Here is a 15,179-nt window from a genome sequence, read left to right on the forward strand (position 1 = left end):
CACTTTCTCATGTGCTTATTGATAGTTTTGATTTCTTTACCTGAAAATTGCCTATTCATGTCTCTTGCCCATTTATCAATTGGGGAATGGCTTGATTTTTTATACAATTGCTTTAACTCCTTGTATATTTGAGTGATTAGACCCCTGTCAGAGTTTTTCGTTATAAAGATTTTTTCCCAATTTGTTGTTTCCCTTCTGATTTTGACTACATTGTTTTTGTTTGTACAAAAGCTTTTTAGCTTGATATAATCAAAACCATTTAATTTACATTTTGTAATTTTCTCTAATTCTTGCTTGGTTTTAAAATCTTTCCTTTCCCAGAGATCTGACAGGTATACTATTTTGTGTTCACTTAGCTTATTTATAGTTTCCCTCTTTATATTCAGGTCATTCACCCATTCTGAATTTATCTTGGTGTAGGGTGTGAGATGTTGATCTAAACCTAATCTCTCCCATATTGTTTCCCAAATTTCCCAGCAGTTTTTGTCAAATAGTGGATTCATGTCCCAAAAGTTGGGCTCTTTGGGTTTATCATACATGGTCTTGCTAATGTCGTTAACCCCAAGTCTATACCACTGATCCTCCCTTCTATCTCTTAGCCAGTACCATATTGTTTTGATGACTGCTGCTTTATAGTATAGTTTAATATCTGGTACTGCTAGGCCCCCTTCCTTCACATTTTTTTCATTATTTCCCTTGATATTCTTGATCTTTTGTTATTCCAAATGAAATTTGTTATGGTTTTTTCTAATTCAGTAAAGAAGTTTTTTTGGTAATTTGATAGGTATGATGCTAAATAGGTAAATTAATTTGGGTAGAATGGTCATTTTTATTATGTTAGCTCGGCCTACCCATGAGCAATCCAATGTTTTTCCAATTGTCTAGATCTAGTTTTAATTGTTTGAAAAGTGTTTTGTAGTTGTATTCATATAATTGCTGTGTTTGTTTTTGGTAGATAGATTCCCAAGTATTTTATATTGTCTAGGGTGATTTTAAATGCTGTTTCTCTTTCTACCTCTTGCTGTTCTAATGTGTTGGAAATATATAGAAATGCTGATGTTTTATGTGTATTTATTTTGTATCCTACAACTTTGCTAAAGTTGTTGATTATTTCTACAAGCTTCTTAGTTGATTCTCCAGGATTTTTTAAGTAGACCATCATATCATCTGCAAAGAGTGATAGCTTAGTCTCCTCATTGCCTATTTTGATACCTTCAATTTCTTTTTCTTCTCTAATTGCTATTGCTAGTGTTTCTAGTACTATGTTGAATAATAGAGGTGATAATGGGCATCCTTGTTTCACTCCTGATCTTGTTGGGAAGGCTTCTAATTTATCCCCATTGCATATAATGCTTGTTGATGGTTTTAGGTATATACTGTTTATTATTTTTAGGAAGGGTCCTTCTATTCCTATACTTTTCAATGTTTTCAATAGGAATGGGTGCTGTATTTTGTCAAAGGCTTTTTCAGCATCTATTGAGATGATCATGTGAATTTTGTTTGTTAGACTGTTGATATGGTCAATTATGTGGATGGTTTTCCTAATGTTGAACCATCCTTGCATTCCTGGTATAAATCCCACCTGATCATGGTGGATGATCTTCTTAATTACTTGCTGGAGTCTCTTTGCTAATATTCTATTTAAGATTTTTGCTTCTATGTTCATTAGGGAGATTGGTCTATAGTTTTCTTTCTCTGTTTTTGGTCTACCTGGCTTTGGGATCAGTACCATATTTGTGTCATAAAAGGAATTTGGTAGGACTCCTTCTTTACTTATCATATCAAATAATTTGTATAGGATTGGGATTAGTTGCTCTTTGAATGTCTGATAGAATTCACTTGTGAATCCATCAGGTCCTAGTGATTTTTTCTTAGGGAGTTCTTTGATGGCTTGTTCAATTTCTATTTCTGATATGGGATTATTTAGGTATTCTATTTCTTCTGCTGTTAATCTAGGCTATTTATATTTTTGTAAATATTCATCCATATCTCCTAAATTTTTATATTTGTTGCCATATAATTGGGTGAAATAGTTCTTAATGATTGCCTTAAATTCCCCTTCATTAGAGTGAGGTCTCCCTTTTCATCTTTAATACTGTCAATTTGGTTTTCTTCTTTCCTTGTTCTATGCATTTCAAAAACCTGTTCCAATGACTTTTTTTCTTTTTTTCCCCCTCTTTGTCAAACCTGTTCGTAATTCACCTTTTCCCTTCCCTCTCTGAAATTGAAAAAAAAATTATCTGTCAGTCAGTCTATCTATCTGTCTGTCTGTCTGTGTGTCTATCTATCTATCTACCACCCATAGATACATACATATATATACATTAATGCATATATAATTAAAAATAAAGCTCTCACATTAGCTGTTTCAAAAAATGAATGTCTCATTCTTCAACTCTTTTTCAGAAGTTCCATAGCATTATCCATCATCAGTCTTCTGGAATCATAGTTGTTCATTGCATTGGTCATGGCTCTTCATTCTTTCAAAGTTGTTTTCCTCTATATTTTCTTCAACTGTAAAGTGGAGATAATATCACTCAGTTGACAGAGTTGTTGTGAGAATCAAAGGAAAAAATATTTGTAAAGCATTTAACACAATACCTGGCACATAGTAGGCACTTATAAATTCAGTGATACCATTACTATTATTATATGTGGCACACAGTAACAATAAAATGGATTAAAATGGATTATTATACTCTCAGCTAAGTACAGAAAAAGAAAGTAAACATATGGAGAACAATTAGTTAGGGAGAGATATTTCATTGCCCCTACATTTCAATGGGAAAGCATTTTCAGTGATGATATAGATCAGTTGTTCCCCAACTTTTTTGGCCTACCACCCCCTTTCCAGAAAAAATATTACTTAGCCCCCTGGAAGTTAAATTTTTTTTAAATTTTAATAGTAATTAATAGGAAAGATAAATGCACCTGTGGCCATCACTTCCCCGCTGGATTGCTGCAGCACCCACCATGGGGCGGTAGCGCCCACTTTGGGAATCACTGATATAGATAATTAATGGGATATGCAGTCTGGTAGAAGGCCACAATCTTTATCCTATGAGTCCAGGTGGAATAGATCCACAAAGAACTGATGATGAAGTCAATTTAACTCTCTTTAGGGGCCCAGGATGACCTCCTACTCTGACTCTACCCCACTTTCTTCTCAGAGTCTCCCTCTAGGGAATAAAAAGAATCTGGAACTATGTACTTTCTCAAAGCTTAAGTCAGAAGGCAAAAACCTCTCTTCTCCCAAATTTCCACCAACTTCATCCTTCATGATGACATAGAGAATCCAGTAATCAGTCTCCATCAATGTGGGAAGTCCTGTGCAAATGATCTTTGAGCCTTGGGTTATTCAGTTAAATAGATGTTAATGCCTCCATGAAACATGCTAAAACAAAGTCAAAAGTGAAAAAAAAATCAGAAGAAAATGCAAATTAACTCCTATTAAAAAGAACTGACCTGAAAAACAGACTAAGGAATGATCATTTAATAAATACTAGATTACCTGAAAGCCAAGCCAAAAACAATAAAGTTAGACCCCATATTTTAAGGAATCATGAGGACTTGGATCCTTAGAATCAGAGGGCAAAGTGTACTTTACTTTGGACTCATGCAGAGTGAAGAGAGTAGAACCAGGAGAATACTTTAAACAATAACAACATTATAAAATAATTGTGAAAGACTTAAGAGCACTGATCATCAAAATGACCAATAATAATTTCAGATGATTTGTGATTTAGAATATTGCTTACCTCCTGATAGAGAGGTGATCAACTGTATTGTATGTCAATGCAGCACGAGACACATGTTTTTGCACATGAAAAATGTAGAATGTTGTTTTTCCTTGATTGTGTATTTGTCACGGGGGGTTTTGTTTGACTGTTTTCACGTGTTGGGATTTCATTGTTGTCGTTATTTTCCCTCTAAGGGGAGGAAGTGGAAGGAAGTGATAGGAAATGTTATTAATGTGAAAAACAAAATAAAATTTAATTTAAAAAACCTAAGCACAGAAAACAAAAATAATTACATTTATTTTCTGTATGCAAAATCTTTCTTAAAATTTGTGCAATCAAATTATTTATTTTATTTTCTGTGATCTGCATCAGTAATAACTTCTTTCCTATCCATAAATGCAGTATATATTTTCTATCTTGTTCTTCTAATTTTTTTTTTGTGATGTGATCTTTTTTTTCTAAGGGGTACATCTCATTGGAGCTTGTCTTCACATGTAATGAGAGAAGTTGGCCTATACTAACTTGCACAGACTGCCTTCCATCTATCCCAATACTGTTTTTAAGATAATATGACCTTGATATCATGATCCCAAATGTATTTTTAATTTAGGCTTCTGGTTTATTTTGTTTAATTTATGAAAATAGGGTTCCCTCTTTGATTTCTAGGTTTGTTTATTGAAATGCAGGAGGGGATTATCTGTCATTTGTATTTTGTGATATTTGTGAATCTTAGGAATTAAGTAGAGTTAAATTTCTCCCACATAAATAACATTAGAGACATTCTTTAAGAAAGAAAAACAAACATTCTTGTCATATTTTTTATAAATGGAATTATGGTTTCTGTGTGTTTTTCTAAGCAATAATGTAAACAGAAAAAATCAATATAACACTCCTTTCTTCTTCAGGTGGTAGTGGTTCAGTCCAGGGTAAATATGATGTGCTGAACAATATTGAATTTATTAATTTTCCTTCTGAAGTGTAAAGCTAAATTGTTATTCTAAAAGAATGAAGAATATGGTTAGAACCACATAAAACAGATTGCAAATTGAATCTACCACTAGTAACAAATATTGATTTCAAATACCAAGAGTTTATATTAAATTAAAATCAAATTTATATCTCCTGAGTGCCTACATCAGCAAAATAGAGAGAGTGAATAGATGAATTGGGCTTGCAACTTAAAAAATTAGAAAGAACAAATTAAACATCCCCATATAAAAACTAAATTGGAATCCTAAAAATTAGAAGAGAAATAAATAAAATTGAAAGTAAAAGAGCTATTGAACTAATAAATAAGACCAACAGTTGGTAGTTTAAAAAAATAAAATAAAGTACTGGCAAATCTAATGAAAAAGAAGAGAGGAAATTAATAGTATCAAAAATGAAAAAGGTAATCACCTCAAATGAAGAGGAAATTAGGACAAGTATTAAGAGCTAGAGCTATTATACTCCATTATATAGCAATAAATATAGTAATCTAGGTGAAATGGATGAATATTTACAAAAATATAAAATGTGTAGATTAACAAAAGAGGAAATAGAACTTCGGGGCTAAGATGGCTGTATTGTAGAAGCAAGGGTATTCCTCTCTTCACCACCTACCAATATAAAGCACCTCAAAAGGACAAAAACCAAAATCAGATGAGTGAAGTGATAGGGCACAGTCTTGAAGGTAGTCAGTGTTTGGGCATTTCCAAGCTATAAGGGGGTAAAATTACTCTTACAAAAGTGCGAGCTAATCACCCCTCCCCAACTCCACCTACAGGTTCAGAGTTGGAGCAAGTGCAGGGCAATCACTAGATTCTCCAGGGACTGGTTGAGAATACTACAAGAGCAGCAAGACTTGGGAACCAAGAAGGCTGAGTAATGCAGAGATAGGGCAGAGAGGGGTTGCACACAGCAGATGCAGTGGAGACTGAAAAATAACCTCAGGGCAAAAAACTCTCTGTAGCTCGATACAAAGACCTGCCTACCCTCCTCACTCAGGTTTCTGAGTGGGAAGGGAAGAAAAAACTACCAAAGCAATGGCCACCAACAATCAAGAACTACAATTTACAATTACCAAAACAAAAAAAAAGCCTCTGACTCTGGATAATTTCTATGAAGAAAACCTCCAGATTTCAGAGGAGACCCCAGAGAATGACAAACAAGCAAACACATCTAAACCTTCAAAAAAAATTGGAAATTGGTCACAAGCTCTTGAGGAGTTCAGATTTGAGATTATGAACCAAGTGAGAAAGGTAGAAGAAACCTGGCAAGAAAAGGGGAAATAGTTTAAAAAGAAAATAGCAGTTTAAAAGACAGCATCTCCCACTTAGAAAAAGAAGCCCAGAAATAAAATTAAGTGATAAGCAGATTGAAGACCAGAACTGACCTGGTGGAAGCCATGAAAAGCAAGATAGACCAAACCAAAAAGGAAAATCAAAAGATCATAGCTGAAAACCATCTTTAAAAACTAGAATTGGGCAAGTAGAAGCTAATGATCTCACAAGGCAGCAAGAATTAATAAAGCAAAGTCAAAAGAATGACAAATTAGAAGAAAACATGAACTATTTCATTGAGAAGATGGATGAATTGGAAAATAGGTCCAGGAGAGACAAATTGAGAATCATAGGCCTACATAAAAACCCGGAAATAAACAGAAATCTTGACATCATACTACAAGAAATTATCCAAAAAAAAAAAAACCTGCCTTCATATTCTTGAACATGAGGGCAAAATAGACATTGAAAGAGTCCATAAATCACCCTCTCCATTAAATCCTCAAAAGACAAGCCCAAGGAATGTAATTGCCAAATTCAAGAGCTGCCAAGCTAAGGAGAAAATATTACAAGAAGCCGGAAAGAGACAATTCAGATATCAAGGAGCACCTTGATCTGTGTAATCAGGATTACACAGATTCTGGCAGCCTCCACACTAAAGGACCACAAGGCTTGGAATATGATATTCAGAAAGGCAAGAGAATTGGGCCTACAAACTAGGATCACCTGCCCATCAAAACTAACTTGCAGGGGAAAGTATGGATATTTAACAAAATAGAAGATTTCCAGGTATTTGTAAAGAAAAGATAAGAATTAAACAGAAAATTCAATGTTCAAATACAAAACTCAAGAGAAACATGAAAAAGTAAACAAGAAAGAAAGGTGGAAATTTTTTTCTTTAAAGGACTTCAGTAAGGTCAAATTGTTTATATTCCTATATGGAAAAATGATATCTGTCACTCTCAAAAACTGTATCAACTATCAGTACTTAGAAAAATTATCCATAGGTAGAGGTTGGGAAGCTGATGGACTGGCCTGGGCTAGGAGCCTTCAAGACTCTCTCTCCTCCCCCATACATAGGCTTGAGTGAGTGGGGAGGGGTAAGTGCTCCTTGCTTTCAAACCCCTCCCACTCAGCAGTTGGTTTTTAGTTAAAAATGGAGACTGGGCAATGACTCCTGACAAGGCTCAGCAAAGCTAATCTCTGATGATGGTCATTTTCTCCACTTATATTCCTCACAGGTTTGATTGAGGGACAAAGGAGAAGCTGATAACTTGTTATCAAGAACTGAGGAGGATCTGACTTCCTTTGCTGGCAATAGAAAGGATCCAAACTTATAGTAGCTGTGAGGCACAACTATTAAAAGATGTAATTTATATATTGATAAAAGAAAGAAGGGATAGGCAAGGAGGGGTATCAAGGATTTGGATAGGATCTGGGAAGCCCATAACTGTTACTTAGAAACTGCCACTCCTCCCCCCCTCCAGGAGGGAGTGGCAGACTTTATATCTAGCTGGCACTCAAAGCTTATAATAATCACTTCTAATATCTAAAATAACTAAATAACTATTATGTTGTTGCTAGAAAGGTCTAATCCCGCTAGACAGGCAAACTCCCGAGTAGAAACCACACTGGCTTTTGTCCCTTTGGCCACCAAGGTAAACCCCAAACTGGGAAAAGCAAGCAGAGAGACCTGCCCACCTCAACCCCCAGGAATCAACTGTTTAACTCCTTTCCAACTGTCCCCTCACCCAGAGTTCTCTAGGGGGTTCCCCTGGAATTCTGGGTGAGGCTTGACCCTGTATCTGTGAATCAGAATTCCACCCTGCCATTTTCCATGTTACAAGCAGAGCTACTAATGTCTGATTAATTCAAAGGCATTAGGAGTGTTGAGTTTCTAGAGATACTTTGCTTCATCCATGGGGTCAGTGGAGTGAAGGTAGCCCCTTTGATAACTGCATATTGATAGTCTAGAGTGTGATATTAATTGGGCAGAGTAAAATGTCCCTCCAGCTGAAAAGAAGAATAGTTATTGCTACATTATAAGAAAGACCTGGCAAAACACATTAAGAAATATTATATTACGATTAGTCCTGATTTTTCTGTCTTTGGTTTAAAGTGGGATATTTCCACACTGAATCTTTGGGCATGTGTGCTTATTTTGCATAGTCTCAGGGTAATCACTTCTCTTACTCGTTTTTCATCTTTTGATTTGAAGAATGTGGGACCAGAAAAAATAATAAGAAAAAGATGTGTTATTCCATGATGGTTTCAATGCAAGGACATGCCTCCAGACAGCCTGCAACCACCACATTGGCAATTCCAAGTTTATGTGTGTCAACTTGAAAATAAAGAGGATTACCAAAAGGTCTTCAATTGGTCTGGAGGAACTGCAGTTTGGGTCACATAGGAGAGTTTGGGAGTACCCACTCTGAGAGAGAGGGACTGGGTTTAAATGAACTTCAACCAGAAAGAATGACCAAAAAGGATAGCAGTGAGGAAGATCAAAAGCTTCAGATGTGATTAAAGTCTGATTAAATCAAAGGCTATGGAGTGGTAAGTTTCCAGAGATATCACAAGATCTGCTCCAACCATGAGGTCAGTGAGGTCAAGGTAGCCTATTTTGATTAATGCATTTCACAAGTGTCATAGCAGACTTTGTTGTGTCAAAGAACTGGTTCTGAAAGACTGAATAGAACTGATGCAGGAAAAACTGAATTCTACTGTTATGAAAAATAAAGCATTTATTATGTAAAAGTACGATCATGCATGGGAAAAGTGAGAATCTAGACTCAGTGCTCAAAGACAGGCTGCTGCTAGTCACTAATTGAAGGGTCTTAGAGGTAAGTGGGTTAGGAAAGGAGGGCTGAGGAGGAGCTACTTATAATACTGCTTGACTCATGAGGCAGATGCTTTGAAAAATCCCAAGGCTCTCTGGTAAGTCTCTGAGACCTAACAATGGCAGGAAACACCTGATGCTGGTCTGAATCAGTTCTATGCTTATTGATGTGATGCTGTCTTTTGGGGTCAGTGAGGCACTCTCTGCTCCTATGTCAGGGTTATTGCTTCAACTGTAATTGAATTCTCTTCCTCCTATAAATCTGGGGGGGGGGGGGAAGATAGCTCAAACACAAAATTAGAATCTAGATATTTAGAAAGCTGGCACTTGGAAAAAATGAATAGGAGGATATTCCTGAGGCTTTTGGACTTTGACATTGAAGCATGCTTACTAATTCAAAAACTAAAGAACAAGATATGAAGAATAATTGGTTGAAAAAGGAAGCTATTAGTTAGCATGCTTTCTCTCTTCCCACTCCCAACTAGAAACAGCTTTGTGGCAGTAGTCTCATGGTATCTCAAGAGTTCTGTTCCACATAGTGGGGTAACACATTACTATACCTTCCTTACCCCTCACCACACACAGTAGTGAGAATATTTTATTGGCATTTGATTCAGGAGCAATTTGTAATACATAGGAGTGGTTAATTTTTTTAAAAGATAAGTCTTTAGTTATGCCTCTGATGACTGCATTTTCTGCTTGTCTTATGTCTTCAACCCAAAACTCCAGCCAACTTAGACTCAATCCCTGTCAGTGACTTTCTTCACTTTCCCACCTATGGGTCTGCTCATTCTTGATCCCTTTGCCTAGGGTCTACTCTCTCCTTCTTGATTTATCAAATTCTTACTCATTTCTTTAAACCCAAGACAGATATTACTTTCTCCATGAATATTTTCTTTAATCCATCTTATCATGAATAAATTTCCCTTCCTGGACACACAGGGAGATTCAGAACTCTCTAATACTCTTAATATGTTTTATTGTATATGATTATTATATGTTCTCTTGTCTTTCTCTTCTTACTAAACTACAAATTCCATGAAGTCATGGACGGTGTTTTTATATTCCTCTAAGAGTCTAGCAAAGTTTATACACAGAAAATGTCTACTAAATGAGTGAAAGAGAGGAGATAAGGGAAGAAGGAAGGAAGGAAGGAAATAAGGAAGTTGAAGAGGAAGAGAAACACAAACACATAAACCTGCATATATACATACATGGTTTTACACATGCAAAGAAAAATACTAAAATACAAATTACCTAAGGAAATCCTCCCTATTTGAGAAACTACTGAGAATATATATCTGCACATACAATTTTGTATATGTATGCAGACATGTATACACATATATGTATAAATTTTATATGTATACATGTATATACACACATGAATGTGTATAGGTATGGATGCGTGTATTGACTTGGCCTACCCATAAGCAATATTTCTCTGATAGTTTATATATGACTTTGTGTGAAAAATATTTTGCAATTGTGTTCACAAAATTCCTGCACCTGCCTTAACAAGTAGAGTTCCAAATATTTTATAATGTTTATAATAGTAGTTACTTTAAATGAAATTCCTCTTTTAATTTATACCTGAAAGACTTTGTTGGAAATATTTTAAAATGTGGGTGACTTATGTGGGTATATATTCTATATCTTGCAACTTTGCTGAAGTTGTTAATTATTTCAACTAGTTTTTTAGTTGATTTTCTAGTGTGAAGATAGGATTAACTCTCCCCTTGTCTATTTTTAGCTAGTCAAATCAAGAACTTAAAGTACCCCTACTTACCATTAACAGAGAGTTCACAAGTCCACTTACTAGAGTAAGCTCACACCTCCAAAGGTCACTGCCCCTCTCTTTGAGCAATGCTAAGCAAATTGAAAGACTGCCATTGTTTTTTGTGAAGAAGGAGGTGATGTGGAAAAGAGAAGCATAAAAGAAAGACCAGCATGGTTTAGGGGCTTCCCTTCCTAGTGTTTGAAGAGACTGATTCCAGAGAGTTCCTTTCCTTTCATTTGGAGAGACTGGTTCTGGAGATTCTTTCCTGGTGTTTGGAGTGAGTGGCTGAGATCCTTGCCTTGACTCAGAGGAGACTTTTTTTCCTGGATCCTATGTCAGTTTGCAGGGTGAGATTCCTGCCTTGGCTTTGGAGAAAGCTGTGTGGGTGGAACTCTGGCTGAAGATACCACAAGGACTTCTGGCTGAGAATTACAGGGAAATCCACATGGAAACGAGGGCCTTGGGGAAGACCCTGCTGGGGCTGAACCTGACTTCACTGGAAAAAGGCTGGTAGGTTTGTTAGAAATCTGTCTCTTTATCTACACTTTTCTACTTTCACTCTTTCCACCTCTTTGTAAATAAAGTTGCTAAAAGTCATTTTGACTTGAGCCATAATATTTTAAAATTGGAGACCACAATGTTACTTTATAACTCTCATATTTAGTATAAAACCTAAATTTAAATTCTTAACCTAGGATTCTCTATGTATAACATCATATTATCTATAGACTGAATATTTTGTTTCCTCATTGCCTGTTCTAATTCTTTCCATTTCTCTAATCTTTTTTATTACTTATATTTCTAGTACTATATTGAATAATATTAGTGATAATAGATATGCTTGTTTTACCCCGATCTTATTGGGAAAGCTGCTAGCTTGTCCTCATTACATATAATGCTTATTAATGATTTTATAATATTGATAGAAGATAGATACTGCATTTTAAGGAAAGCTCTATTAATTTGTATAGTTTCTAGTGTTTTTAAAGAAATGAGAGTCAAATTTTGTCCAAGGCTTTTTCTACTGAGCTAATCATATGACTTTGGTGTTTTTTTGTTGTTATTATTAATATGATCAGTTTTGTTAATAGTTTCCCTAATACTGAACCAGCTTTGCATTCTTGATATAAATCTTACTTGGTCACAATATAAGCTGTTTGTGACATACTGCTGTAATATATTATTTCATTTACATTTTTTACATCAATATTCATTCAAGAAATTGGTTTATGATCTTTCTCCATTTTCTTTTTGATTACTCATTTTATATTTATCTTTTTATGCTTCTATTGAGTTATATTTGAATATCAAATTCTCTATCCAGTTCTGGATTTTTTATTGGAAAATCTTGAAAATCTTATTTTACATTTTAAAAGTTAATTTTTTACATTGAAGAATTATATTCAGTTTTGTTGGGTAGGTAATTCTTGGCTATAAAATCCTAGCTCATTTGCCTCCCAGACTATCATATTATGAGCTGTCTGATCATTTAATTTTGAGCTGCTAAATCACTAAATCACACTGATCCTAACACTTGACCCGTAATATTTAGATAGTTTTTTTTTTCTTTTTGTCTACTTGAAGTATTTTCTTCTTGAAATCTCTAGATTTGGGCTATAACATTTCTGGAAGGTTTCATTTTGGGATAACTTTTAGAAAGGGATCTGTGGATTCTTTTCATTTCTGCTTACCCTTTCGTTTTAAGAAATAAAAAAATCTTAATAATTTCTTGAAACATAATGTCCTGGCTCTCTTAAAATAATAATTTTCAAGTAATAAAATAATTCTTAAATTATCTTTTTTCCCATCTATTATCTAAGACAAAATTTTCCAATGTTGTATTTCACATTTCTTCTATTTTTTAATTCTTTTGACTTTCTTTGATTGTTTTGTAATGTCTCATTGAGTTATTAGCTTCCATTTGACCAATTCTAACTTTTTAAGAAATTATTTTTCTTCAGTTAAGTTTTATAACTCTTCCCATTTGGCCAATTCTTCTTTTAAAGAAACATTTCTCTTCAGTGGACTTTTGTGCATCTTTGACCATTTGGCCAGTTGTTTTCTAACATATTTTTCTTTTGTCTCTTTTACCTATCTTTTGATTCTCTTTCAGAATTTTCTTGCGTCAATTTCATTTCTTTTTGTAATTGTTCCTCTACTTCTATTATTTTATTTTTAAAAACCCTTCCTGACTTCTTCCAGAGATTCTTATTGAACTTGTATCAATTTTTCTTTGAACTTTTCCTTGTAATTAGTTTGACATCATTGTCTTCTTCTGAGTTTATGTATTGCTTTTCTTGTTACCAAAATGACTTTTTGTGGTAAAGTTCTTTTTCTACTTGCTCATTTTTTCACCCTATTTCTTAATTTAACTTCATGCTAAAGTAGGTCTCTGTTCCGGTTTTTCATGTATGATTTTCACAGCTATGTCTGAGAATCTATAAGTTTTCAGTGCTTCCATGTGGTATAATCTAAGAAGTGTATTCATTGCTCTCCTAGCTTGTGCTCTGTTCTTTACCCAGGAGGGGACCTTGTTCCCCTTTGTCTTCAAGTTCCAGGGTTCTTCTTAGCCCTGGAAATGTGACTAAGCCCACTGTTTTATTGCAACAGTGAGCATTAATGCTCCTATTTTCCTTGCAATTCAGACCAGGATCCCTTCTCCCTTGTTTGTGGCACTGAAAATAATTTTTCTCTATCCTAGAACTATGACCAGGGTTCCAATATCACTACTGTTATAAGAGCTAGTCACCCTGGAACTTCAACCTAGAACTCCATATGGGTAATGAAACAAGGTTCTGAACCCAGTGCCAACAAAATGTCCTCTGCAATCTCTTTCTGACCAAATGTCTCATCCCATCACTATTTGTGGACTAAGAATTCCCTAACCTTCTGCTATTATTGCAACTGCCTCCAAAGTAAACTGTTGGACTTTTCATGTCTTTTCTGTAACCTCGGTTGACAATCACCCCAGTGTGACAGATCTTTCCTGTTGTTCTCCTCATGCTGCTTACTATACTTTGCATCAATTCACATAGGTCTTTTCAACTCTTTCTGAAATCATCCTGTTCATCATTCCTTACAGCACGATAGTATTCCATCACCAGGATATACCACACTTTGTTCAGCCATTCCCCAATCGATGAATGTCCCTTTATTCTTTGCCACCACAAAGAATAGTAATAAATATTTTTGTTCAAGGAGGTGCTTTCCCATTTTTTAAATCTCTTTGGGATACAGCCCTAGTAGTGGCATTACTATATCAAAGGGTATGTTTTAACAAAATGAAGGTTTGTGGCAATCCTGAGTCTAGTAAGTTTATTAGCACTGTTTTTCTAATAGTATGTATTCATATCATGTTTGTGTCACATTTTGGTAATTCTCACAATTTTTCAAAATGTTTTCATTATTATTATATTTGTTAAGGTAATATATGATCAATGATCTTTGATGTTACTATTGAAATTATTTTGTGGTGCCACAAACCACATCACATTTCTTTCTTTCTTTTTTTTTTTTTTAAACCCTTACCTTCTGTCTTGGAGCCAATACTGTGTATTGTACAAGGCAGAAGAGTGGTAAGGGCTAGGAAATGGGAATTAAGTGACTTCCCCAGAGTAACACAGCTAGGAAGTACTTGAGGCCAGATTTGAACCTAAGACCTACCATCCCTAGGCCTGGCTCTCAATCCACTGAATCATCAGCTGCTCCCCTACATCACATTTATTAAAGCACTACAAACTTCATCAATAAATGTATGTGTTCTGACTATTCTACCAACTATTCCCATCTCTCTCCCCTCTTCCAGTCCCCTATTTCCTGGGATACAAGAACATTGAAATCAAGCCATTCAATAACCTTATGATGACCTCTTAGTGTTCAAGTGAGAGGAAGAGTCAATCCATATGACAAACTTTATTGTTGTCTTATTTTCAGAAATTGTCACAGCCACCTTGACCTTCACAAAATATCACATTGATGAATCAGTAGCCTTCAATATTAGGGCAAGATCCTCCACCAGCAAAAAGATAACAACTTGATGAAGTCTCAGAGGAGTGGGCACTTCTTTTAAAAAAGGATTTTTTTAAAACCCTTACTTTCCAGGGGGAACTTGGGTAGCTCAGTGTATTGAGAACCAGGCCTAGAGACGGGAGGTCCTAGGTTCAAATCTAGCCTCAGACACTTCTCAGCTGTGTGACCCTGGGCAAGTCACTTGACCCCCATTGCCTACCCTTACCATCTTCTGCCTTGGAGCCAATACACAGTATTGACTCCAAGATGGAAGGTAAGGGTTTAAAAAACAAAACAAAACCTTACTTTCCATCTTAGAATTAATACTAAATATTGTTTCCAAGGCTAAGCAATTAGGATTAAATCACTTGCCCAGGGTCACAAACTTGGAAAGTGTCTTAGGAAAGATTTGAGCAATGTACTTTCTCTAGACTTAACTCTCTATCCATTGAGCCACGTAGTTGCCCCCAACAAAATTTTTTTATATATGTATATGACATAATACTATTGCACTCAATAGATTATAGCATAAAATAAATATAACTTTTGTA

This window comes from Gracilinanus agilis, chromosome 3, assembly GCF_016433145.1.
Source record: "Gracilinanus agilis isolate LMUSP501 chromosome 3, AgileGrace, whole genome shotgun sequence".
Classification (NCBI taxonomy): domain Eukaryota; kingdom Metazoa; phylum Chordata; class Mammalia; order Didelphimorphia; family Didelphidae; genus Gracilinanus; species Gracilinanus agilis.